The following is a 27,381-nucleotide window of genomic DNA, read 5'->3' as shown; positions in this document are numbered from 1 at the left end:
GCTTTTTTAAAATTTCTTCTAAAAAAAAAAATACATCAGGATACACGTGCAGAACGTGCAGGTTTGTTACATAGGTATACGTGTGCCATGGTAGTTTGCTGCACCTATTGACTCGTCCTCTAAGTTCCCTCCCCTCACACCCCAGCAGGCTCTGGTGTGTGTTGTTCCCCTTTCTGTGTCCATGTGTTCTCAATGTTCACCTCCCACTTATTAGTGAGAACATGCAGTGTTTGGTTTTCTGTTCCTGTGTTAGTTTGCTGAGGATGATGGCTTCCAGTTTCATGCATGTCCTGCAAAGGACATGACCTCATTCCTTTTTATAATTGCACAGTATTCCATGGTGTATACATACATTTTATTTATCCAGTCTATCATTGATAGGCATTTGGGTTGTTTCTATGTCTTTGCTATTGTAAATAATGCCACAATAAACATACATGTGCATGTGTCTTTGCAGTAGAATGATTTACATTCCTTTGTGTATATACCCACTAATGTGATTGCTGGACCAAATGGTATTTCTGGTTCTAGATCCTTGAGGAATCTCCACACTGTCTTCCACAATGGTTTAACTAATTTACATTCCCACCAACAGTGTAAAGGCGTTCGTATTTATCCACAGCCTTGTCAGCATCTGTTGTTTCCTGACTTTTTAATAATCGCCATTCTGACTGGTGTGAGATGGCATCTCATTGTGGTTTTGATATGCATTTCTCTGATGATCAGTGATGTTGAACTTTTTTTCATGTTTGTTGGCCGCATAAATGTCTTCTTAGAAATGTCTGTTCATATCCTTTGCCCACTTTTTGATGAGGTTTTTTTTTCTTGTAAATATAAAATCATACCGTTTCAAAAAGGATTTTCTGTAGACAAGAGCATAGGACATCTTTCAGTAAAATCCCAACACTCTAGCCTTCATTCCTGTGACTTCACCTCCCACTGCTCTTCTGGTTTATTCTGCTTTAGCCCTTCCTCAAACACGCCAGGTCAGTTCCTGCCTTGGGGCTTTTGCATTTTTCTCTTTCTTCTGCCTGGATCCATGCTTTCTGCCCTCCTTCAGATTGTTGCTCCATGTCAACCTCTCAATAATGCCCATTCTAATCCCCTAACTGAAATTGTTATCCATCCAACTCAGGTTCCTTATTTCTTTGGTTTTGTATTTTTTTAACATGAAAGAAATAGCATATGATTTAGTTTTGATAACTATCTCCCACTTCCCTCTAGAATAAAATCTTCATGAAGGCAGTGACCTTTGCTGTTTTATTCAGTGTGGTATATCTTGCACCTAGAGCAAGTGCCTGACTCATAATAATTGTCTAATAAATGATTGACTCACCTCTATTATTTCTTACTAGTTACTGTTCATTACTGTTCTATTTCCATCTTAACCTTATACCCCTTAAATGAGTGCTTATTATGACTATTGTTTTATTCAACTATAATGTTTATCTTGGACCAGAATTCCAGATTAATAACCTTGAAGATCATTCTATTTCATGGTTTATATTATTGCTGTTGAAAAATCATGTGAGAGTCTACCACTCCTTTACATGTAATCTACCTTTACTTTCTGATGCCTTTAAAATTTTCTCTTTATCCTCACTGTTCACCATTTCATTAAATATTCCAAATGTGAATTTATTTTGATTGATCTTGTTTTGGGATTCATTGTGATCTCTGAATTTGAGAAGTCATGTCTCTGAAAGCTCCTGGAAAATTCTCAGTTATATTCTATTTCAGTAAAGTCTCTCCCTATTTCCTCAATTTTCTCCCTCTAGAACCCATTTAGAGAGAGATGCTCAATCTTACCATTCAGTGATTCATGTTTCTTAACCATATATATTATCTCTTCATCACTTAGTACTGCAGTCTGGGTGATTGCCCCAGATATGCCTTCTAAATCATGAAATTCCTCTTTTTTAAAAATTTATTTTCTTGTTATTTTTTAACTTTCAAGTTCAGGTGTACATGTGCAGGTTTGTTGAAATCTTTCTTTATCTCTAATTTGATCTTTAAACCCATCTACTGGACATTACTTTAAATTTCTAGCAACCAAATATGCATTTTTACAAAATTTTCCTACTAATTTTTATCTCATCCTTACATATCTATTTTTTATTTATTACTTTGATAATTGTAAAAATTTATGTTATAGTCTATGTCTGATATCTCTAAATTTTGAGAGGCTAAATCCGGTATTTGTTATGTACACTAATCCATTCTTGGCTGATTTTTTTCCTTGTATGTTATACAAGGAATAAAGGATAATTGGGATCATTAGCTTACATTGAGCAGGGCTTTAGCTGTCTATTTCCACAGAAACATTTGGCATCTCTTCTGCCAGTTACCCCAAGTACAACGTTTATCCTAATTTCTTGATTTAAAGGTTAACAGACTGTATATTTTATAAGTTTGAAGCCAACCCCTATAAAGGTAGTTCTGATTACAAACTTTTCTGAAGTATTTATTTAATTTTTGCTTATTTATTGTTTTATTGTTTTATTCAATGTCAAAAACAAACTTATTTGTCATATTTCCTAGCCAATTAGCAATTTTTCCTATTACTTCATTTTATGAAGGTATAGTTATTCAAAAGTATTAGCTTTTTAATAAGAAATTCAGTTCCATCTCCATTCCCAGTCCCTTCACTCAGCCTTGTCTCTTCTCATCATGTAGGTATTAACATTCTAGGTTCGTCATTTGCTGCCGTTTCATAACTGTGCTTCCTGAATTAATTTCCCTCTTTGTTTTTTGCTACTGGAAGTGTTCTTTATTTTTTAGGTTCCTGGGTCTGAAATTAAAGTTTTTAAAATATTTTCTACAGTATTTCTAAATATTTTATAGTAGTGTAGTCAGATTGTCTACTACCACATTCCCAATACCAAAGTCCTTACGAGTTTCAAGAGTGGAAGTGTATTCCAGGGAAATCTACAACAAAGAAGTTTGACTTGCAGGGCGTGGTGACTCACGCCTGTAATCCCAGCACTTTGGGAGGCCTAGGCGGGCGCATCACAAGCTCAGGACATGGAGACCATCCTGGCTAACAAGGTGAAACCCCGTCTCTACTAAAAACACAAAAATTTGCCGGGTGTAGTGGCGGGCACCTGTAGTCCCAGCTGCTCGGGAGGCTGAGGCAGGAGAATGGCGTGAACCCGGGAGGCGGAGCTTGCAATGAGCCGAGATTGCGCCATTGCACTCCAGCCTGGGCGACAGAGCGAGACTCCGTCTCAAAAAAAAGAAGTTTGGCTCAAACCAGATACATGAGGCAGGGCCAAAGCTCCTATACCATATGGGAAATCATAATGAAACTTAACTCTGAAACACTTCAGGCTCACATGCTTCAGTGTGAAAGGGCCTGAAGAACTGTCTTGGGAGAAAGCTGCTTGTCTATAAGTCTCAGTAAGAATTATACACTTTCCACATCCATAGTCTTTATGCAGAAGGCATTGTCTTCGAGAAGTGTTCTCTTGTATTTCCAATACATTCTGTCATGAGGCTACCAAGTATTTGTACCACCAACTTCCTCTTTAAGTGAGTCTTCAATTTTAAGCATTCATAAGGGAATTCAGTAAGAGTTGGACGCATAATGAAGCAGTCATGGTGACATTGTCTTGAAACTGTGTCAGATTCTGAACATATGTATTCACTATTAGATACCAATAATACTTTTAGTCCCAGACTGGGTATATCCAATTACAGTGCTGTAAATATCTTGTGTTATAAATTGTATCCTTTCTATGACTGTTTTCATTTTGCAGGATGTATTTTCCTTGTAACTGTGAAATTTGGATGCAACTGCTCATTAACTGGGACACTTATTTATATAATCTGGCATAACTTAGAACATTAATTAAGGCAGAGCATGTTTCAAATATACATGCCCATTCCAACAATTACTGAATTGGTTGGGAGGAGGGTGCATATCTGTTTGGTACAACAAAAATTTATATCTTCAGTTGCTCTTTTGATGATGTAACATGAATTCACAGATGTAGAGCATTATGCCTAGTAAAAGAAGATAAATAGATGATATAGATAGATAGATAACAGATAGATGGATGGCCATTGTGCTTTATCTACGTTTTGAACATTTCCGAAGGCCTGAAAATTGAAAACTTGTTTTGTAATTCATTTGACAACAAAACCTGAGCTGACCCCAGTTTTTTTAATGGTAAAGCATGATCTAAACTCATATGAGCTTTTTAACCCACTTACTGTGCCTATTACACATTGGACTGAATAAATATTAAGGTGTTTATTACAGGGCACTTCCCCAGACCTTAGTAGGGTGTTACATAATAGATGCGTTACATAAAATTAGCACTGCATTACCTGTCTGAAGTCCAAAAAGATGCTGAACTCTGAAAAAACTAAAACTAAGAGTCAGAATGGATTGTGGGCCTGTAATAAACTAGCATTAAAAACTAAAAACATCTTTTAAAGAATTACTAAAATATCTATGAATTTGGAAACTCCAAACAAAGATTTAAGACAGCAGTCATAAGTCATAATTATACTTTCTTGTATAAAGTTTAACAAAAAAGTGTGTATATATATATGTTAATGTATTATCAAAATTTAATTCAAATAGGCTGTAATGCTATAGTGAGTACTACTATTTTTAAGCATATCTGGAATTAAAGCATGCATTAAGTAATAAATATGGCATTTATAGCCACTAAAAGATGTTTGAAAAAATTGAGAGAGTAATCTCCTTAAAGTTATATAAATATTTGAATTTTTTAATTTTATTCCAGGATTTCTCAATAACGGTACTATTGAGATTTGAGGCCAGGTAATTCTTTGTTGTGGGGGACCAGTCCTGTACAGTGTACACTGTTTAGCAGCTTATCTGACCTCCACTCACTAGACGCCACTAGCACATTTCTTTGCCGATCCCCAATCCTTACAATCAGCAATGTTTCCTGACTTGCTAAATGGCAAGGTGGCAACTTAGTGGAGAAAAACACTGCCTTAACTCAACTCTCAAATAAGACTTCATAGTTTGTAAAAGCATTTTCACATATACGCTGTTATTTCACCACAAATAGCTCTGTGAGGTAGTATTAATACGTCCAAGTTAGAAATAAGGAAACCAAGGCCCAGGGAGGTTAAGGAACTTGCCCAAACCACAAAATTGACCAGATAGGACCACTTCCTGTGGTTCTGCTCAATCAGGTTCTTCCTTCAACATCATCCTGAAAAGAGTATTGTGTCTGTAAGACATGTTATAGATCATCTCTAATATTTTGAAAAAACAAACTAGAAACAATACATTTTGGAACATATGTTAAATCGTTTAAGAACACAGCAGACAATTGCTTATGAAACCACTCATCTCTGGGTTTAAGCCATAAGTTGATAATCAGCATGCCAAATAGAGTCAGCTGTTTTCATACTTCTAAGTCTTACTAGGCAATGACTCTTGTGGATAAGAAAAACCAGCAACATAGAAATAAGCTGGTGGTATAGAAATCACCTTGTGACTTCTTGTAATAATCCCACCATAAAATCACTTAAAATAATTCCAAATTCATATTTTAAAATGGAATATTACAATGAACTGTAATATGAATAATCAAGAAAATTAGCATTAAACCCAGGAAATTAGTTCCCAATAGCTGCAGCTGTTTACAATTCAGTCTAGGGAACAGGTAGTATCACATTGCTTTAAATGCATAATAGGAATGCATTTTCAATTGCACACTTATCTCTAAGGCTTTAAATCTTCATGAAGTTCATTTGACACTGTGCCAGATAAGGAGCAGCACAGTCACTGAAGCCGGTACACAGCCAGTCCAAACTCTTTTCCAAAACACTATCAGCAATTCCAGTGAAACCTGGGACAGTCTCCACATTATTGATGCAATTTCATTTTCAAATGTCACATTCGTGTCAAATTGTTTACTCCCAAGAGATTTTGCAATTCACAGTTCAAAGACATAATTTTCTTATCCATCAAACTAAAATGATTAAGTAGTATTTTGCATGACAGGTGTATCATACATTGCTGTTGTTATAACCTATGGGTAAAAACACACACATACTCCCAACATTTAGTAATAGTCATCAAAATCGTAACATTTTATTTAAAGATAAAAAGCTCAGTTGATTGGAGTCCCTGTACACCACACATGGATCTTTAACTGAGAAGTAAGGCTTTTTATCTATTTAAAATGTGAATAAGCGGAATAGGAGCAGCTCCAGTCTCCAACTCCCAGCGCGAGCGACACAGAAGACCGGTGATTTCTGCGTTTTCAACTGAGGTACTGGGGTCATCTCGCTAGGGAGTGCCGGACAATCGGTGCTGGTCAGCTGCTGCAGCCTGACCAGCGTGAGCTGAAGCAGGGCGAGGCATCGCCTCACCTGGAAGCGCAAGGGGGAAAGGAATCCCTTTTTCCTAGCCAGGGGAACTGAGACACACAACACCTGGAAAATCGGGTAACTCCCACCCCAATACTGCGCTTTAAGGAAACAGGCACACCAGGAGAATATATCCCCACCTGGCCGGGAGGGTCCCACGCCCACGGAGCCTCCCTCACTGCTAACACAGCCGTCTGCGGCAATCGATCCGCAAGGCAGCAGCGAGGCTGGGGGAGGGGCGCCCGCCATTGCTGAGGCTTAAGTAGGTAAACAAAGCCGCTGGGAAGCTCGAACTGGGTGGAGCTCACAGCAGCTCAAGGAAGCCTGCCTGTCTCTGTAGACTCTACCTCTGCGGACAGCGCACAGCTGCAGCCCATTAGGGGAAAGAGCGGGGGCGGTGCAGACGCGAACGACCCTGTCTGACAGCTTTGGGGAGAGCCGTGGATCTCCTAACGCGGAGGTTGAGATCCGAGAACGGACAGACTGCCTGCTCAGGTGGGTCCCTGACCCCTGAGTAGCCTAGCTGGGAGACATCCCCCACTAGGGGCAGTCTGACACCCCACACCTCACAGGGTGGCGTCACCCCTGAGAGGAAACTTCCAAAGAAAGAATCAGACAGGTACACTCGCTGTTCAGCAATATTCTATCTTCGGCAACCTCTGCTGCTGATACCCAGGCAAACAGGGTCTGGAGTGGACCTCAAGCAATCTCCAACAGACCAACAGACAGTCCTTCTGACTGTCAGACGGAAAACTATCAAACAGGAAGGACACCTATACCAAAACCCCATCTGTACGTCACCATCATCAAAGTCCAGAGACAGATAAAACCACAAAGATGGGGAAGAAGCAGGGCAGAAAAGCTGGAAATTCAAAAAATAAGAGCGCATCTCCCCCTGCAAAGGAGCGCAGCCCATCGCCAGCAACGGATCAAAGCTGGTCAGAGAATGACTTTGACGAGATGAGAGAAGAAGGCTTCACTCCATCAAACCTCTCAGAGCTAAAGGAGGAATTACGTACCCAGCGCAAAGAAACTAAAAATCTTGAAAAAAAAGTGGAAGAATTGACAGCTAGATTAATTAATGCAGAGAAGATCATAAACGAAATGACAGAGATGAAAACATGACACGAGAAATACGTGACAAATGCACAAGCTTCAGTAACCGACTCGATCAACTGGAAGAAAGAGTATCAGCGATTGAGGATCAAATGAATGAAATGAAGCGAGAAGAGAAACCAAAAGAAAAAGAAGAAAAAAAATGAACAAAGCCTGCAAGAAGTATGGGATTATGTAAAAAGACCAAATCTACGTCTGATTGGGGTGCCTGAAAGTGAGGGGGAAAATGGAACCAAGTTGGAAAACACTCTTCAGGATATCATCCAGGAGAACTTCCCCAACCTAGTAGGGCAGGCCAACATTCAAATTCAGGAAATACAGAGAACGCCACAAAGATACTCCTCCAGAAGAGCAACTCCAAGACACATAATTGCCAGATTCACCAAAGTTGAAATGAAGGAAAAAATCTTAAGGGCAGCCAGAGAGAAAGGTCGGGTTACCCACAAAGGGAAGCCCATCAGAATAACAGCAGACCTCTCGGCAGAAACTCTACAAGCCAGAAGAGAGTGGGGGCCAATATTCAACGTTCTTAAAGAAAAGAATTTTCAACCCAGAATTTCATATCCAGCCAAACTAAGCTTCATCAGTGAAGGAGAAATAAAATCCTTTACAGATAAGCAAATGCTTAGAGATTTTGTCACCACCAGGCCTGCCTTACAAGAGACCCTGAAGGAAGCCCTAAACATGGAAAGGAACAAGCGGTACCAGCCATTGCAAAAACATGCCAAAATGTAAAGACCATCGAGGCTAGGAAGAAACTGCATCAACTAACGAGCAAAATAACCAGTTAATATCATAATGACAGGATCAAGTTCACACATAACAATATAACCTTAAATGTCAATGGACTAAATGCTCCAATTAAAAGACACAGACTGGCAAACTGGATCAAGAGTCAAGACCCATCAGTCTGCTGTATTCAGGAGACCCATCTCACATGCAGAGACATACATAGGCTCAAAATAAAGGGATGGAGGAAGATCTACCAAGCAAATGGAGAACAAAAAAAAGCAGGGGTTGCAATCCTAGTCTCTGATAAAACAGACTTTAAACCATCAAAGATCAAAAGAGACAAAGAAGGCCATTACATCATGGTAAAGGGATCAATTCAACAGGAAGAGCTAACTCTCCTAAATATATATGCACCCAATACAGGAGCACCCAGATTCATAAAGCAAGTCCTTAGAGACCTACAAAGAGACTTAGACTCCCATACAATAATAATGGAGACTTCAACACTCCACTGTCAACATTAGACAGATCAACGAGACAGAAAGTTAACAAGGATATCCAGGAATTGAACTCATCTCTGCACCAAGCGGACCTAATAGACATCTATAGAACTCTCCACCCCAATCAACAGAATATACATTCTTCTCAGCACCACATCGCACTTATTCCAAAATTGACCACATAATTGGAAGTAAAGCACTCCTCAGCAAATGTACAAGAACAGAAATTATAACAAACTGTCTCTCAGACCACAGTGCAATCAAACTAGAACTCAGGACTAAGAAACTCAATCCAAACCGCTCAACTACATGGAAACTGAACAACCTGCTCCTGAATGACTACTGGGTACATAACGAAATGAAAGCAGAAATAAAGATGTTCTTTGAAACCAATGAGACAAAGATACAACATACCAGAATCTCTGGGACACATTTAAAGCAGTGTGTAGAGGGAATTTATAGCACTAAATGCCCACAAGAGAAAGCAGGAGAGATCTAAAATTGACACTCTAACATCACAATTAAAAGAACTAGAGAGGCAAGAGCAAACACATTCAAAAGCTAGCAGAAGGCAAGAAATAACTAAGATCAGAGCAGAACTGAAGGAGATAGAGACACAAAAAACCTCCAAAAAATCAATGAATCCAGGAGTTGGTTTTTTGAAAAGATCAACAAAATTGACAGACCGCTAGCTAGACTAATAAGAAGAAAAGAGAGAGGAATCAAATAGACGCAATAAAAAATGATAAAGGGGATATCACCACCGACCCCACAGAAATACAAACTACCATCAGAGAATACTATAAACACCTCTACGCAAATCAACTAGAAAATCTAGAAGAAATGGATAATTTCCTGGACACTTACACTCTCCCAAGACTAAACCAGGAAGAAGTTGAATCCCTGAATAGACCAATAGCAGGCTCTGAAATTGAGGCAACAATTAATAGCCTACCCACCAAAAAAAGTCCAGGACCAGATGGATTCACAGCTGAATTCTACCAGAGGTACAAGGTGGAGCTGGTACCATTCCTTCTGAAACTATTTCAATCAATAGAAAAAGAGGGAATCCTCCCTAACTCTTTTTATGAGGCCAACATCATCCTGATACCAAAGCCTGGCAGAGACACAACAAAAAGAGAGAATTTTAGACCAATATCCCTGATGAACATCGATGCAAAAATCCTCAATAAAATACTGGCAAACCGGATTCAGCAGCACATCAAAAAGCTTATCCACCATGATCAAGTGGGCTTCATCCCTGGGATGCAAGGCTGGTTCAACATTCGCAAATCAATAAACGTAATCCAGCATATAAACAGAACCAAAGACAAAACCACATGATTATCTCAATAGATGCAGAAGGCTTTTGACAAAATTCAACAGCCCTTTATGCTAAAAACGCTCAATAAATTTGGTATTGATGGAACGTACCTCAAAAATAAGAGCTATTGACAAACCCACAGCTAATATCATACTGAATGGGCAAAAACTGGAAAAATTCCCTTTGAAAACTGGCACAAGACAGGGATGCCCTCTCTCACCACTCCTATTCAACATAGTGTTGGAAGTTCTGGCTAGGGCAATCAGGCAAGAGAAAGAAATCAAGGGTATCCAGTTAGGAAAAGAAGAAGTCAAATTGTCCCTGTTTGCAGATGACATGATTGTATATTTAGAAAACCCCATTGTCTCAGCCCAAATCTGCTTAAGCTGATAAGCAACTTCAGCAAAGTCTCAGGATACAAAATAATGTGCAAAAATCACAAGCATTCTTATACACCAGTAACAGACAAGCAGAGAGCCAAATCAGGAATCAACTTCCATTCACAATTGCTTCAAAGAGAATCAAATACCTAGGAATCCAGCTTACAAGGGATGTAAAGGACCTCTTCAAGGAGAACTACAAACCACTGCTCAGTGAAATCAAAGAGGACACAAACAAGGAAGAACATACCATGCTCATGGATAGGAAGAATCAATATCGTGAAAATGGCCATACTGCCCAAGGTGATTTATAGATTCAATGCCATCCCCATCAAGCTACCAATGACTTTCTTCACAGAATTGGAAAAAACGGCTTTAAAGTTCATATGGAACCAAAAAAGAGCCCGCATTGCCAAGACAATCCTAAGTCAAAAGGACAAAGCTGGAGACGTCACGCTACCTGACTTCAAACTATACTACAAGGCTACAGTAACCAAAACAGCATGGTACTGGTACCACAACAGAGATATAGACCAATGGAACAGAACAGAGTCCTCAGAAATAATACCACACATCTACAGCCATCTGATCTTTGACAAACCTGAGAGAAACAAGAAATGGGGAAAGGATTCCCTATTTAATAAATGTGCTGGGAAAATTGGCTAGCCATAAGTAGAAAGCTGAAACTGGATCCTTTCCTTACCCCTTATACGAAAATTAATTCAAGATGGATTAGAGACTTAAATGTTAGACCTAATACCATAAAAACCCTAGAAGAAAATCTAGGTAGTACCATTCAGGACATAGGCATGGGCAAGGACTTCATGTCTAAAACACCAAAAGCAACGGCAGCAAAAGCAAAAATTGACACATGGGATCTAATTAAACTAAAGAGCTTTTGCACAGCCAAAGAAACTACCATCAGAGTGAACAGGCAACCTACAGAATGGGAAAAAATTTTTGCAACCTACTCATCTGACAAAGGCTAATATCCAGAATCTACCAAGAACTCAAACAAATATACAAGAAAAAGCAAACAACCCCATCAAAAAGTGGGGAAAGGATATGAACAGACATTCTCAAAAGAAGACATCCATACAGCCAACAGACACATGAAAAAATGCTCATCATCACTGGCCATCAGAGAAATGCAAATCAAAACCACAATGAGATACCATCTCACACCAGTTAGAATGGCAATCATTAAGAAGTCAGGAAACAACAGGTGTTGAGAGGATGTGGAGAAATAGGAACACTTTTACACTGTTGGTGGGATTGTAAACTAGTTCAACCATTATGGAAAACAGTATGGCGATTCCTCAAGGATCTAGAACTAGATGTACCATATGACCCAGCCATCCCACTACTGGGTATATACCCAAAGGATTATAAATTACTCTACTACAAAGACACATGCACACGTTGTTTATTGCGGCACTATTCACAATAGCAAAGACTTGGAATCAACCCAAATGTCCATCTGTGACAGACTGGATAAGAAAATGTGGCACATATACACCATGGAATACTATGCAGCCATCAAAAAGGATGAGTTTGCGTCCTTTGTAGGGACATGGATGCAGCTGGAAACCATCATTCTTAGCAAACTATCACAAGAAGAGAAAACCAAACACCGCATGTTCTCACTCATAGGTGGGAACTGAACAATGAGATCACTTGGACTCGGGAAGGGGAACATCACACACTGGGGCCTATCATGGGGAGGGGGGAGGAGGGAGGGATTGCATTGGGAGTTATACATGATATAAACGTCATGCACATGTACCCTAGAACTTAAAGTATAATAAAAAAAAAAAAAAAAAAAAAAAAAGAAAAATCTGATAATTTGAAGGCACTTTCATGAGTAGCTTAGATCATCATGAATTATGCCAGGCATTTATTTAAAAAGTATCAAGTTGAGCAACTGATTTGTTTTGTTTGCCATCAATTACAAAACATTTAATTAAAGTAGGGATTTAAAAAAAAACAAAAAAAAACAAAAAAAAAACAAAAAAAAAAATAAATAAAATAAAATGTGAATAAGCATAATGTCAATATACAGGTGCATTACTTAAAAGAGTTTTGTGAGTTGCCTTGAAATCTGACATTTTCACCTACATTCTGTTTTTAAATAAATCAGAGTAACATAAAAATTTTCAAAACTGAAGGATATCTGTAGCTTAAAAAGAGATGTGTCTTATGACTTAATGCCTGGACTTCTTAGGATACAGTTGCTTTTCTCCTCTAATATATATTTACATGACGTGGGTACATAAAGCAGAAGAATAATTTTTATGTTTTTTTACAAAAATAATACCTGCTTACCAAAACAAACCTTAAATAGCTAGAACTACAGGAAGCATTAATTTTCTAAATAAAGTGCTAACTTTACCTAATTATTTTTATGATACTCTTTATCATAATATTTCAGAATCAAGAAACTTATCACATATGTTCATTTCCAAGCTGAAGTGCACACTATAACAAATGACCTATTCCATCCAATTTTATTGTTTCTTCACAATCACAGCAACTTCACTTCCAAGTTTTGGTGTTTATAAACTAAGTAGAAGATCTAACTAACCCAATGCATAACTGTTCTAGCAAGCTTGTAAAAATCCATATTATATTTCTTACTTAAACAATTGCCTCATACCCTGTGGTCCATCCATTTGGAATAGTAGTAGAAGAACTGAACTAAGTGTGCGGAGATGACTCACTCATCCAGACTCTACCATTAAAGAATAACAAGAGGTGACTCTGAGCTGCAGGATCCTTATCTGAAAAACAACACAATTGCAGCTGCTTTCTTACCCAATTACCATAGACAAGATTTAATTAAAATCAACACATTTTTGAATACACACACACGCATTTGTACAAATGTAGGATATTTTTACTTATCATTACTTTCTTAACATTCCAAAATTAATGGGTTTGAATCCTATCTAATCCATAGTTTTGAATTCCCCCCAACCAAACAATACTCCTACAATAGATGTTAAAAATTTTACAACCTAACAGTAACCTAATTCTAAAAAGGTAGTTGAAAAATCATTAATGAATTTTGAAATTAAAGATCTGAATATGGATACCTATAAATCAGAGTCTTAGAGATTGCAAATGATACTGATTATATTTTGTAACAATGGAAAAAGTAAGTGAAGTATACCAGTTCTTATACAACTTGAATCTCAATTATGCTGTCTCTTATTTACATAACTCCTAACCCACAGACATTGATAACCACATTGCAAAAGCCTACCTATATCTGTTATGTGAGATAAGTATTCACCAACCTCAAATAACTCATCCCTAAGAAAACAAGATTTTATTTTTCTCAATAGATGACTTAAAAAATAAAGATAACCCTTCAAAATTTTTATTTGCTCACTTATCAAAATGTTAGACAAATCAATCAACAAAGTATAACAGCAAAAATTGAAAATAACTGACTTTTTAAAATACCATATTCTATTTGGCCTAGAAGCATACAGCTTTACTTAGAAGCCCAGAGAACATATGGACAAAAATTCTGCCAAGTTTTTATTAATGCCATATAAGCTTCTTGAAGATAGTATTTGTATTGTCCCAGTGTATTTGTATTTGGTCCCAGTGACCATCACAGTAATGAAGGATTAGGAAATATTTAATAGCTCTATTCCAATGACTGGCAGACACCAAAAATATAGCAAGTCCAAAACTAAATTCTTACTTTTCCTCACGTCTAACCCTCATCTCCTTTATCATTGCAGTGGTCTTGATAATTGCAAATGTTATCAGTAAATATTCAATTATGTAAATTAGAAATTAGAATAATTATTGAAATCTTCCTTGCCTGAAATGTGATATGTTCCCTATGAGCATTGATTTCACTTCTAAATCTGACTCAGATATGACATCACATCGGTCACACAGAGAGGCTGTACTGACTCTTTGAAAGGAGCTGACATTCCACCAATGTGGAACTTTCAGACTTCTGGGAAATAAAGCCCATAAGTCTACTGAATACAGAATTCCACATTGCTTGGAAAAAATCATTTAAATTCACGAACTGCACTTCTTTGGGTTCTCTGTTTCAAAGGGACCCTAGGATGTTCTGCCTTTAAACTTTAAGAATTCGTCTAGAAAAGTAGAATATGGAAACATTTGGTGACCTCATTATCTCATGTAAAATATTCAAATTATTTTCTATAATGGGAGATCAAATTATATTGCTAAAGATTCTGTAATTCCTAGTTTTAGGTAATACCCTTAACAATTTTCTCTTTTCAACACAACTAAAGATACATGGCTGAATACAGTGGAATTTAACATTGTAATACATTCTTCTCCTGTCATTTTAACCAATGAAACAATCCAATCCGTTTCAGTGGCACAATTTACTTGTAACTGGAAAGAGCTTAGAAAAAAAAAAAGAAAAATCTATACCATCTAATGTTTCAAATAAATATTTTCCAGAAACCAAACCAATTATTTTAAGGACATGGGTTCTCAAAGGTCAAAATCTATAGTTCTTTTTAACAATAAGGGCATGTAAGCTTAATTTTTCTAATTTCCCATCACTGTTCAGATACTTCTTATATTTTTAAGAATAATTTTCAGTAATAAACCTTATTGAAGTGATTTAATGTTCCTTTTTTCCTTATCCCATTCTTAAGAATTAGGTTTTCATACACACTGCTCCTCTGCCTGCCATTTGATCTGTCACTGTAAACCGCACACCGTGACTTCCAATTCAGAGTACCCACACTTACCTTCAAGGCCTGCTTTCTCCTGTCCTTGCTACCAACAAAAGAAAAAGAGCTCTGGATACTTAATTTTGTTGCCATTCATTTCCAACTATTGTCTATGGTTGGGCTCAGCCTCTGGAATCAAACTGACTTATTTCAGTCATATGGTCAATTAGGTGGTTATTTTTCTGTTAGTGTTAAAACTTGTTCAATAGAGTTTTATAAATTCCAATTCCTAAATGAAAAGGTTTTCTAACCTATTTTAATTCATTGTGAATAGATAATGTTTAACAGTACAAACCAAAAGAAAGAGAGTATTCTTTTCCTTATTTCTTAGGATTTTCCTCTTTAATGAATATGCATACCTGGAATACCTTCACAAATGTATTCTAGTAAGCATAAAATATAAAATTCCTATTAAATTTACATAATGACATTCCCAGACCTGTGCTTATAACTAACAACTTGTTCAATATTCACTGGTGTTTTCACTAAAAATATGTTTTCTACAATTTCTACACAAGAAAACTCTTTGGAAACAAATATGCTGAATTTCAATAACCTTATATGAAAAGGGAGTTTTATAATATAGAAATTCTTAAATATTCTCATATATTACCTAGAAAAGAAGAGAAATGTGAAACAGTCGGTGCAGAAAACAAAAAAGAAGGAAAGCTCTATAGGATGACAGTTTCCATGGTTTAACCCAATAAGTAATTTATAAACTGATAGTAAACTAGTATACCTGGAAAGGTCTCAAACTAAGAACTCAACAAGGTGAGGTAAAGGCTCCATGGGGCTCACCTATATCCCAGAGGCTGTAGGATATGAAGATCTGCAGGATTTAGAATTTTGAGCCTAGATTCAGAGCCCTGTTCTATTACTTATAGTCCTATGAACTCTGGCTAATCACTAAACCTCTCTGAGGCTCAGTTCCCAAGCTGTAAAATGGGAATAATAATGTCTACCCTGAGCAAAGACATAAGAAATAAGTTAAATTTATATGCAATCCAAATACATAATATACTGAACAAGTGTTAGCACACTCAGCTACAAAAAGAATTTTCCAAGTTGTACCCTTAAGGTATGAATGTACTTTACTTGGGTATACATATTGCTTTAAAAATGTTATTTCCCTCAAATAAATTCATCAGGTCAAGTAATATTACTTTGGTTGGTGCTACTGTCATGAACCGAACTTATTCCAAAAATTTTTACAAAAATGTAAACATCACTAATAAGTAAAGCAAAAACACTACACGTAAATATTCAACAAATACTTATTAGGCACTTTTATCTCCCCATTCAGTTTCTTGTCCTCCTTATGCTTTGAGAAGACCTCTATTCTGCCAGAAAAGACATTTGAGCTTTTACCAAAAAATGAGGTACAAAAATGAGGAAAGGATAAAGGACCGGAATCAGTCTCAGGCTGGGGAAAGTGTCAGAGAAGAAAGGTGGGTGAACAGGCTGAGGAATGTGAAGCAAGTGGATTTGGGAGAAAATGGTGAATTAATAAGTATTCCTATGGATAGATAGATATAGATATACATATACATATACATATAGAGAGATATATACATACATATATTCCAGTAGAGTTTAAGAAACGCAAGTGATGTTCACAAATCAGTATTACTTTTAGGATTAGGACTGTATTCTTTCAACTACAAAATGTCTTTAATGCAGACAACATTTAAAGACACCATAAACATTATAAAGTCAAAGGAGTGGCTTTATCAAACCATAAGAGAATGGACCTATTTCTCCACATCCTCCCCAGCACCTGATGTTTCCTGACTTTTTAATGATTTTTACACTGTTGGTGGGACTGTAAACTAGTTTGACCATTGTGGAAGATGGTGTGGCAATTCCTCAAGGATCTATAACTAGAAATACCATTTGATCCAGCCATTCCATTACTAGGCATATACCCAAAAGATTATAAATCATACTGCTATAAAGACATATGCACATGTATGTTTATTGTGGCACTATTCACAATAGCAAAGACTTGGAACCAACCCAAATGCCCATCAATGATAGACTGGATTAAGCAAATGTGGCACATATACAGCATGGAATACTATGCAGCCATAAAAAAGGATGAGTTCATGTCCTTTGTAGGGACATGGATGAAGCTGGAAACCATCATTCTCAGCAAACTATCTCAAGGACAGAAAACCAAACACCACATGTTCTCACTCATGGGTGGGAATTGAACACTAAGAACACTTGGACCCAGGAAGGGGAACATCACACACAGGGGCCTGTCATGGGGTTGGGGGAAGGGGGAGGGATTGCATTAGGAGAGATACCTAATGTAAATGATGAGTTAATGGGTGCAGCACACCAACATGGCACATGTATATATATGTAACAAACCTGCACGTTGTGCACATGTACCCTAGAACTTAAAGTATAATAAAAAAGAGAGAGAGAGGGAGAGAAAGAGAATGGACCTACCCTGATGTGAGTGTGAGTGGGGCTAGGGGCTGGAGCAGAACACGGAGGCAGGTAAAAGCTAAAGGTAAGTAGAGGGTGAGAACAAACATTTTTGCTGTTAACAATAACAAGTATGTTTATAAGGCTTACTATACATGAAGCTGTGCTCTCAATTGTTTTCATGTATTAACTCTGTTAATCCTCTCAACAAACCTATGAAGTCGGTATGATAATTATCTGCATTTTACAAATTAGGAGACTGAGTCAGGAGGTGGTTAAGTAACTTGTACAAGATCACAGAGCCAATAAGTGACAGTCCTAACATTCAGGTACAACCAGTCTGGCTCCTTGTTTTCTATTAGTGTTTTGTTAACTGAAGTTGAACAAATTAAACTCTTCTCAGCAATTTGTCCTTAATTTAATTTAAATCTCTTTCAATATTTTAAACTGGGCTCATACATCTAATATATCTAATTTGTAAGCACTTCCCCTATCCAATAAATGCTTTCTTAAGCATGATCCTTGTAAATCTAACAAATTAAACATTATATATACACTTAAATGTTGCATTTAGTTAAATATTACAAACATTTTACATAACAAACATAATGATTATCCTGAATTAAACACAAAAATATTTATGAGTTTGCTTTGATTTTTGTGTTTTGGTTTTTCTCTTCTGTGTTTATTTGTTTATTTTCCTAAGATTGTATCATGTTTTTGCAGAAAGTTTAGGGAGGTGCAAATTGCAACATTAGGCAATGTAAGATTCCTGGGTCAAAAATTCAGTCAAACTATATTATTGCTTAATGCTTATTAAGGATTTAAGACTGGACAAAGTTTCTAAGGGAGAGCAGCTTCTAAAATGATTCTGCCTAAATTGCTTGTATAGTTGCTATATTAATAGGGGCTTCAGCTCTATATTTACCAGAGATTTGTTTGACTCCTTACATATCTCCAAGGATTAAGTAGTTACTTCCACAAACAACTCTTTTTAACCTGTTGATATTTTATTGTTTAATTCATATAGGCAAAATTTTCACCCCACACAGGTTGCTGTTACTTTCCTTCACATCTGTGTTCCTTTCATATTCTTCTTTTCTAGGATTTCAGCCACAGCTCTATAAACCATCACACTGACATTTTTGCTGAATATTTCCCTTTTCATTCCATTGTAAGTGAGGATGAGCCTAAGGTGCTTCTAGGTGGTATTATGACCAAAGGACTTGAAGTCTGCCCCCAGACCACACTCACTCTTCCCTGGGTCCACCCAGGGAAGACACATTTATAGAATAATGATAAGTAAATAGGGATGGTGTCCTACTTTTATTAATTAGCTTCGAAAGCACTCTTAGGCCACCTTCTACTTAAGAAGAGGTGGGGAAGTGTCTAAACCATGTTCACACAGGCCATATTTCTAACATTTTGAAAAGCTCCTCTTTCAGAAAATGGAGCTCCGTCAGTGGACTGACTGTGATGACAATTCAGATTACGCTGTTTCATCCTTTGGTAGAGCTACAGAGAGGTAGAGAAGGCCACAAAGGAATTTTGAGGCCTCAATGTCCTTAGTTGCATTCTCCTTAAAGTTCGAGACTTAAAAGAATAAAATGACCATCGTAGTTTTTCATAAACATTCTCTCCAAAATTAATTGTACTTTGTCATTTGTGAAAAGCAACTTTAAAAACCAACAAACTTACATTTGAATTCCTCTTTGGGGAGGTTTTTACCTTTCTGACATTGGATAAATTACTTTTCTGAGCCTGAATTTCACTTATTTATAAAATTAAGTCAGTTCTATCTACTTCCTAAAGCTATCATGATGAAATGACAGATTTAAAATATTAGAGATATATTAATAATTATTAATGTAATAAGCTGAGAGATATTGGTTTCTCCATTCAGACACTACCCCATCTCTTCAACTTAAACACATTGCCCTCCTTTACCATCTAGCTTATCCAGCTTATAGTATGAAGCAATACCACTGCCTGTGAATGGTCATGAATCTCCAGCCGTTCTACCTATAATAATGATTTTATCACTGTAACATGTTTATCTGAATTTCAAAGTTAAATTAATTATCCAAGGCTACTTCATTACTCTCAATTTAAAATAAATAAAAAAGCCATTTACATTCAAAGAGAACTGAGAGCCATTTTTATCAGAATTTGTGGTATAATTAATGCTAGCTTGGTATGCCCTCATAGTGGAGTGATTGGCGCTACAGATCTTTGCCAAATGTGGTTTCAGGTTGACTGACTACAACTCGCTAAACACAATGGTTTCATAATTCTTCTGCAGCTGTGGTCACACCTACTCACAGATAGCATTTTTCTAAGGTTCTCGTCCCTTCTTGTTTTTACTAAAGTTAGGCAAATGTTACATTCTCATGAGAAAATAAAATTTTTATATCCATCAGTGCTACAAGAGTTTAAAAAAATTATGTCAGCCCAAAGGGGGCTCATTTATGATAGAACCATTGGAAGTAGGGCATGAATGACTCAGAATTTTAAATTACAGCCTCATCTTAATTTACTTCCATGTCTTATCAAAGGAACACTCAAGTTAACCATTGAATAGGACAGATTCCTCCATGATTTGCTGCAAGCATCCACTCCTATGCCAAGCCATTCACTCTTGGCATCACTTCTTGGCTGGGTGTCTTCAAAAGGAAAAAAAACTTATAACATTGCCCTCATCTTTTAAACCAAAAGCCAAATGATGCAAGAGAACAAAAATATAAATAAATATTAAAAGAAAATGTTCTATTTTATTTTTGAGGACTCTCAAATTCACAGTTCCTGTCTCCTACGTACAGTCAATAATTATTCTTAAATGCAAATTTCCAAATACACAGAATTGTCAGTCCATATTTCTGGGTTCCTCACTTTTGTTGTTGGAAATGTTGAACATGGGTGCAATTCATTCTACTCGGCAAGAACGAATAAAGGAAGCACGCAATTAGCTACAGAAGGCCAGGTTACCATAGCGACATGGTAAAGATAAAATGATCTCTCAAACTTTTTCAGCACCATGTGTCAAAGGAAAGTTTGAGCTCTTTTATCTTTCTTCCTGGGATGGAAAAGGCACACTTTGTTTTCATCCAAAAGAAGCACCTGCTTCCTTATGATCCTCACTGAGTGGCTTGCAGCAGCTGAAAGGAAAGTATTCAGGGTACAGTAATGACTGAAAAGATTGGAATATCCTTGGTGTCATGGGGAAAAAAATAGCTCACCTCTTATACTCAGGCTATCCTGACCCAGCCTTCACCAAACTGACCTTCCCATCCCATAGGTTTCATAATCCTCCTAGGATGTACCACAATCATAAACTAGAGTTGGGACAGAAAACTCCAGTGCTTTATAAACTTTTCCAAAACACAGAATATATAAAGCCAAAAAATATTATTTGTGAACCTAGCATAGCCCTGATATTAAACATCAAAATATAGCTCAAGAAAAAAGAACCCTAAGCCTATCTCACTATTGAATATAGATGTAATATATTAATTAAAACACTTGCATGTCAATCTTAACATGTAAAAAAAAACCAGGAACATCAATAATTGCTTCATATTATGAATCTATTAATGAAGATGACAGATATGGCTAAAATTAGAAATTATTAGAAACTTTGACCTAGACTATTCAAATTAAAAACTTTGACCTAGATTAATTTTTCAAATTTAAAACAGTGATTAGCTCAATATATCCTGAAAAATATTTGAAAAACATTGCTACCATATTAATATATAAAGTAACTCTGAAACCAACAAGAAAAGAGTTACTTTGTAAACAACAATGTTATCAAATCTTTGCTGTAGTTTCACAGCTAAACGCCAAATCTGAAAATAAAGAATGTTATGCCCACACATTCTAAAGAGGAGTTTCAGGATTCCTTACCTTCCCTACATACTCTACAAATTCAAGTCAATCAACCACAGAAACTGTGGGTATTTATCAGACAAAGATACTGATCTTTTGTCCCCAAGCTGATTATTTTCTAAGCTCCAGAAACCTAAGCTCTTCTTTGCTCAAGAAATTCTCTCAAAGACTCATATTATGAATAGAACAAAATGAAAACCTCTGCTGTGCTTCTCAAAAAAGAGCCAGTATTTCGATACTTGCCATACCAAGGGGATTCAAAAACCAGATCATAATTTTACCAAGTGAGGAATTCTCTCTTTTCCTTACGTGTCCTCCCTCCCCATCTCCAACTCAATATCCTGATGAGAAGAAGAGGGTAGAAGAATGAGGAGAGAATTGGAAAAGAAATTATTGTAACTGTGCATTTAAAAATCTATACCTTATTCAACATCTTGGAAATTCCCCCTCAAGTCCATACAGAATCAGAATGTGGTATCTCCTACATAACAGTAGGGCTCTCTCCTGTAGAATCTAATTTGGTAGGTGTACGGTGGGGCCTAGGAAACTGAATTTTTAATACCACTCCAACGCCAAATGGGGGAAATGTTGCACCAGGGAAAGAGAAAGGTGATAATGTGTTACAGGTTTTATCAGTTGCTTCTAGGAAAATACAAGCTGGAGGATAGGCCAATGATCTTTCAGAAATAGCATCAAACCTTGAATGCTTAGGTCAAAATCCCAGGTACCCCCCCAGCTCAATGTCCTAACAGTGGTAAGTAAAAGTGCACAATTATCAGTCACACAAATTCTGCCACCACATTAGTAGATCATATTGTAGACAGCAAGCTACATACAGAAGAGTTCTTGGGAACAAAAGTTGTACATACCATTTTAAATCAAGGTCAGTTTACAACAGAAATCTCACCTATAACCACATTTTAAAATAAATTCTGATAAGGAATAACTTATGTTCTTATCCATCTAATCCATTGTCAAACCTGATCCAGGTCATACATCCAGAAAAGATTAAATAGCAAGAACAGGTTAAAATATGTTTGCACTGGTAAAATTACCAAGTATGTGCTCAAACCTGGCAGCAATCCATGACTTGCTTCCTTACTTCTAAAAGTTCAACCGTGTGAAAATGTCTAAAATTTCAACTATCAGGACAAAGGAAAAAGTACACATTTTCATTTTATCCATGAATTTTCCACATTTTCATCCAGATAACAGCGTCACTCTACCAGGGGTGGCCATCACAGCTTTCTGACTGGTATGCCTTCAGGCAGGCTGCTCCTGTGACACCCACATTTCTAAAAAACTGATGTCCTCAGATTGTCTAACAAATTGAAAATGAAAAATAGGGAATAAATTAAAAGCCTGCTTTCTCACTTTTTATTCTGTCATCCACCTTTTGGAGAGAGAGCCTGGTAGAAACGAATAAAACCAACTTCATCATTACTCTCTTACTACAAAATGGTAGCCTGAAAAACTCACTTTATTCTCCCCCTGCCTACTCTCCTTCCTGAATGCAACCCAAGAAAATTCCCAGAAGCATATTTAGAAAACTACTGAAGAACATTTAATATTTTAAATTAAAGTTGGAATTAGGCAGGCAGGTGGGGTCATGCAGTCTTTTAACAGTGCACTTACTTACCAAAAAAGTGGTATGCACTTCTGGTGCTGGAAACCCAGCATAAATTGCAGGAATTGAATATACAGCTACCATTTCTGATTGTCTGAAAGGGTAATAATACTATTCGCGGATTATGATTTTTTACATTATTTCCAGTGAACCTCTGAATGTTTGGGTAGCTATAGAAAACAACTAAGAAAGTATCTGTTGCTCCTCCCCTAGCACATTTAAGTAAATTTAAGAGCAGCTTAGGAGTTTATTAAGAAGTTTGTAAGGGTAGTTTAGTTTTTGTTTTGTTTATAATGTCACAAAGAAAAAAATTATCAATGCATCTTTGTCTGCTTAACAATACATTGGTTTAAAACTCAAAATGCAAAAGATATTACCACTTTATTGCTTCCTGACCTCGGAATAAAGTCAGTAGATAATGCAAACATACTGCTGTTGTCCATTACAGCAATTACAATTTTTTAATGTATAATAAAAGAATCCTAAATCCAATCTAAGACTGCACCAATATCATCACTAGATTTGTGGAGTCAAATAAAATTATTTTCATGGGTAAAAATAAAATCAGTCAACCTACTTGTTTTTTGAATTGACCAGATGTCTGTATTATGGTCCTGGAAACATACTTCCTCTTGCCAGCATACAGCGGTGTCAACATCTCCCTGAGACTGTTAGGGCAAGCTAACAAATACAAAGACAAACCTAGCTTGCAGATCTTAGAGGACATATCTCTTATCTCATAACTGCTCTGGAATAGTCATTCAACAAATACATACTGAGGTTGTAATGCACTCTAGCCATGTTCTAGACACTTGAGATCATCACTGAATCAGACAAAAATTCCCTCCCGGCCGGGCGCGGTGGCTCAAGCCTGTAATCCCAGCACTTTGGGAGGCCGAGACGGGCGGATCACGAGGTCAGGAGATCGAGACCATCCTGGCGAACACTGTGAAACCCCGTCTCTACTAAAAAATACAAAAAACTAGCCGGGCGAGGTGGCGGGCGTCTGTAGTCCCAGCTACTCGGGAGGCTGAGGCAGGAGAATGGCGTGAACCCGGGAGGCGGAGCTTGCAGTGAGCTGAGATCCGGCCACTGCACTCCAGCCCCGGCGACAGAGCAAGACTCCGTCTCAAAAAAAAAAAAAAAAAATTCCCTCCCTAGTAGCACTTATATTCTACTGGGGATGGGAGGAAGATGGAACAAACAAAGGCATAAAAAAAGTAATTGTATGACACATGTTAAGAGATATAGGAATTAAAAACAAAGCAGCATAGGGGGAATAAGGAGTGTGTGGAGTATGGTGGAGTTGCAATATTAGAGTAGTCAAGAATTTTCTTTTTTTTTTTTTTTTTTTTTTTAATGTGAATAGAGTAATTTTTATTCTTTCATATAAAGTATCTATTTTTTATATACTTTTAAATTTATTATGCTATACATGTCATCCTGATACAAAATGCTCTTTCTTTTTTTTTTTTTTTTTATATATTTTTTTTTATTATACTTTAAGTTCTAGGGACATGTGCATGACTTTTTATCATGTATAACTCCCCAATGCAATCCCTCCCTCTCCCCCCTCCCCTGATAGGCCCAGTGTGTGATGTTCCCTTCCGAGTCCAAGTGATCTCATTGTTCAGTTCCCACCTATGAGTGAGAACATGCGGTGTTTGTTTTTCTCTTCTTGTGATAGTTTGCTAAGATGATGGTTCCAGCTGCATCCTGTCTACAAAGTGCAAACTCATCCTTTTGATGGCTGCATAGTATTCCATGGTGTATATGTGCCACATTTTCTAATCAGTCTGTCACAGATGGACATTGGGTTGATTCCAAGTCTTGCTATTGTGAATAGTGCCGCAATAAACATACGTGTGCATGTGTCTTTGTAGTAGAGTATTTATAATCCTTTGGGTATATACCCAGTAGTGGATGGCTGGGTCATATGGTACATCTAGTTCTAGATCCTTGAGGAATCGCCATACTGTTTTCCATAATGGTTGAACTAGTTTACAATCCCACCAACAGGTAAAAGTGTTCCTATTTCTCCACATCCTCTCCAACACCTGTTGTTTCCTGACTTCGGTAGTTACGATGGTTAATACTGTGTCAACTTGATTGATTGAAGGGTGGGTGTGTCTGTGAGGGTGTTGCCAAAGGAGATTAACATTTAAGGCAGTGGGCTGGGAAAGGCAGACCCACCCTTAATCTGGGTGGGTACAAGCTAATCAGCTACCAGCACAGCTAGGATAAAAGCAGACAGAAGAACGTGAAAAGACTAAACCAGCTTAGCCTCCTAGCATACATCTTTCTCCCATGCTGAATCCTTCCTGCCCTTGAACATCAAACTTCAAGTTCTTCAGCTTTGGGACTTGGACTGGCTTCATTGCTCCTCAGCTTTCAGACAGCTTCTTGTGGGACCTTGTGATCATGTGAGTTTAATACTCCTTAATAAACTTCCATTCCATATATACATATATATATATGTGTGTGTGTGTGTCTGTGTGTGTATGCATGTGTGTGTGTGTATATATATGCTATTAGTTCTGTCCCTCTAGAGAATGTAATACAGTAGTATTACTCAAGATTTAGACAAGATAATAGAGTGAACTAGGCAGCTATCTGGGGAAGAGCATTACAGGTTGAAGCAACTGTCAATGCAAAGACCCTAAGGTAAAAACCTCACTTGCCTATTCCTAGAGCAGCAGTAGTAGTGAGATCTGGCTCTATACGGGATAGTCTCCCTTCCAAAACCCTGTCTCTACTAAAAACACAGAAATGTACAGAACATGTAAGTCATGAACTTTTTGTTTTCTTTTGGAAAACATTTTATAGTCATGGCATGGTAAGTCTATGATGCACCGATGGTCAACATCTTAAGAATGGTAAAAGTGGTATGATATAATTTATGAATTACATACATAAAAAACCCTAAGGTTTCAACTCATTATCCAAGCAAATATTTGATTTGATTATTTTTTCTCTCTGAAAAAAAAAAAAAGAATCTGCTTCTTCCTTTTTATTTGCTTTACCAAATATAATTTTAACTGTGGTCACATATGACTGCAATTTAATACATTTTTCTGAGTAAAATTAATATAAAGCATTGTGGCTACTCTGAATAGAGAATCATAACATCAAATTTCAAACATTTTGAGAACTGTTTAATATAAAAATTCTACTCTTTAAACTATTCTTATATTTAAGCCACCATGGAGAATGTTAATATGTATTTTAGTGCTTCTAATGAATATTTTTAAAGTCAGTAAAGAAATAATAAAAATACAGACTTGAGGCCGGGTGCGGTGGCTCAAGCCTGTAATCCCAGCACTTTGGGAGGCCGAGACAGGCGGATCACAAGGTCAGGAGATCGAGACCATCCTGGCTAACCCGGTGAAACCCTGTCTCTACTAAAAATACAAAAACTAGTCGGGCGAGGTGGCGGGCGCCTGTAGTCCCAGCTACTTGGGAGGCTGAGGCAGGAGAACGGCGTAAACCCGGGAGGCGGAGCTTGCAGTGAGCTGAGATCCGGCCACTGCACTCCAGACTGGGCAACAGAGTGAGACTCCGCCTCAAAAAAATAAAAATAAGATAAAAATACAGACCTGAAAAGCCATATCAACACTTATATATCAATAAACCAAATAATTATTATAAAATTTAAAATAACTTTGAAATATTTAATCTACTTGCAAGCTTTAAGGTATAAGGGTAAAATAGTTCTCAAAAATAAAATAATAAGACTTAAAAACCTCACATTAAATCAATCACTGTCTATTTTAATTAATGACTCTTAATTTCATTCTGGAAAATGATATAATCCATTACCATTTTCAACAGTGTATAGTAAAATAAGAATAAAGCCTTTGTGGTGGGTTTTTAATAAAACTGATCTAATTCAATTTAAAAGAGTGTCCTTTATTCTAAAATGATATCTTTTATTTTCTGATATCCTATTGATCACAAATAATTGTTGTTGCTGCTGCTGCTTTGTTTTTTAATGTCTTTATTTAGATTCTACTTTTGATTTTTAAAACTTGTTTGAAAGTTACTGATCTCTTAAATCAAAATTGAGAGAATCCCTAATTTAAGTGATTACTTAATTCCATTTCATTTAGCACATTTCTTTTGGATTGTCCATTTTGTACATTTCCTTTGAAAATTATATCAGAACTAAAGCAAGATTTTTTTAAATTTATCATTGGTCATTACTTTGAAACTCACTCCAAAATGAATTTCATCACACTTTTCACCAACTTCCCATAATAGTAACAGCCACGTTTATGAC

The 27,381-nt window shown here is 36.9% G+C and overlaps 1 long non-coding RNA gene across 1 annotated transcript in view; it reads right to left on the bottom strand.

Moving 5' to 3' along the window:
* The window catches only part of LOC117069693, a 325,386-nt gene that overhangs the window by 112,565 nt on the left and 185,440 nt on the right, over positions 1-27,381 (bottom strand). The window contains exon 3 of the long non-coding RNA XR_004431636.1: positions 13,072-13,195. This is a non-coding gene — a long non-coding RNA (uncharacterized LOC117069693). The remainder of the gene's footprint in view (positions 1-13,071; positions 13,196-27,381) is intronic.

Source organism: Trachypithecus francoisi, unplaced genomic scaffold (assembly GCF_009764315.1).
Source record: "Trachypithecus francoisi isolate TF-2019V2 unplaced genomic scaffold, Tfra_2.0 Lachesis_group3, whole genome shotgun sequence".
Taxonomy (NCBI): domain Eukaryota; kingdom Metazoa; phylum Chordata; class Mammalia; order Primates; family Cercopithecidae; genus Trachypithecus; species Trachypithecus francoisi.
The sequence above is the reverse complement of the archived record's forward strand: the minus strand, read 5'-3'. Positions and strand labels throughout refer to the sequence as shown.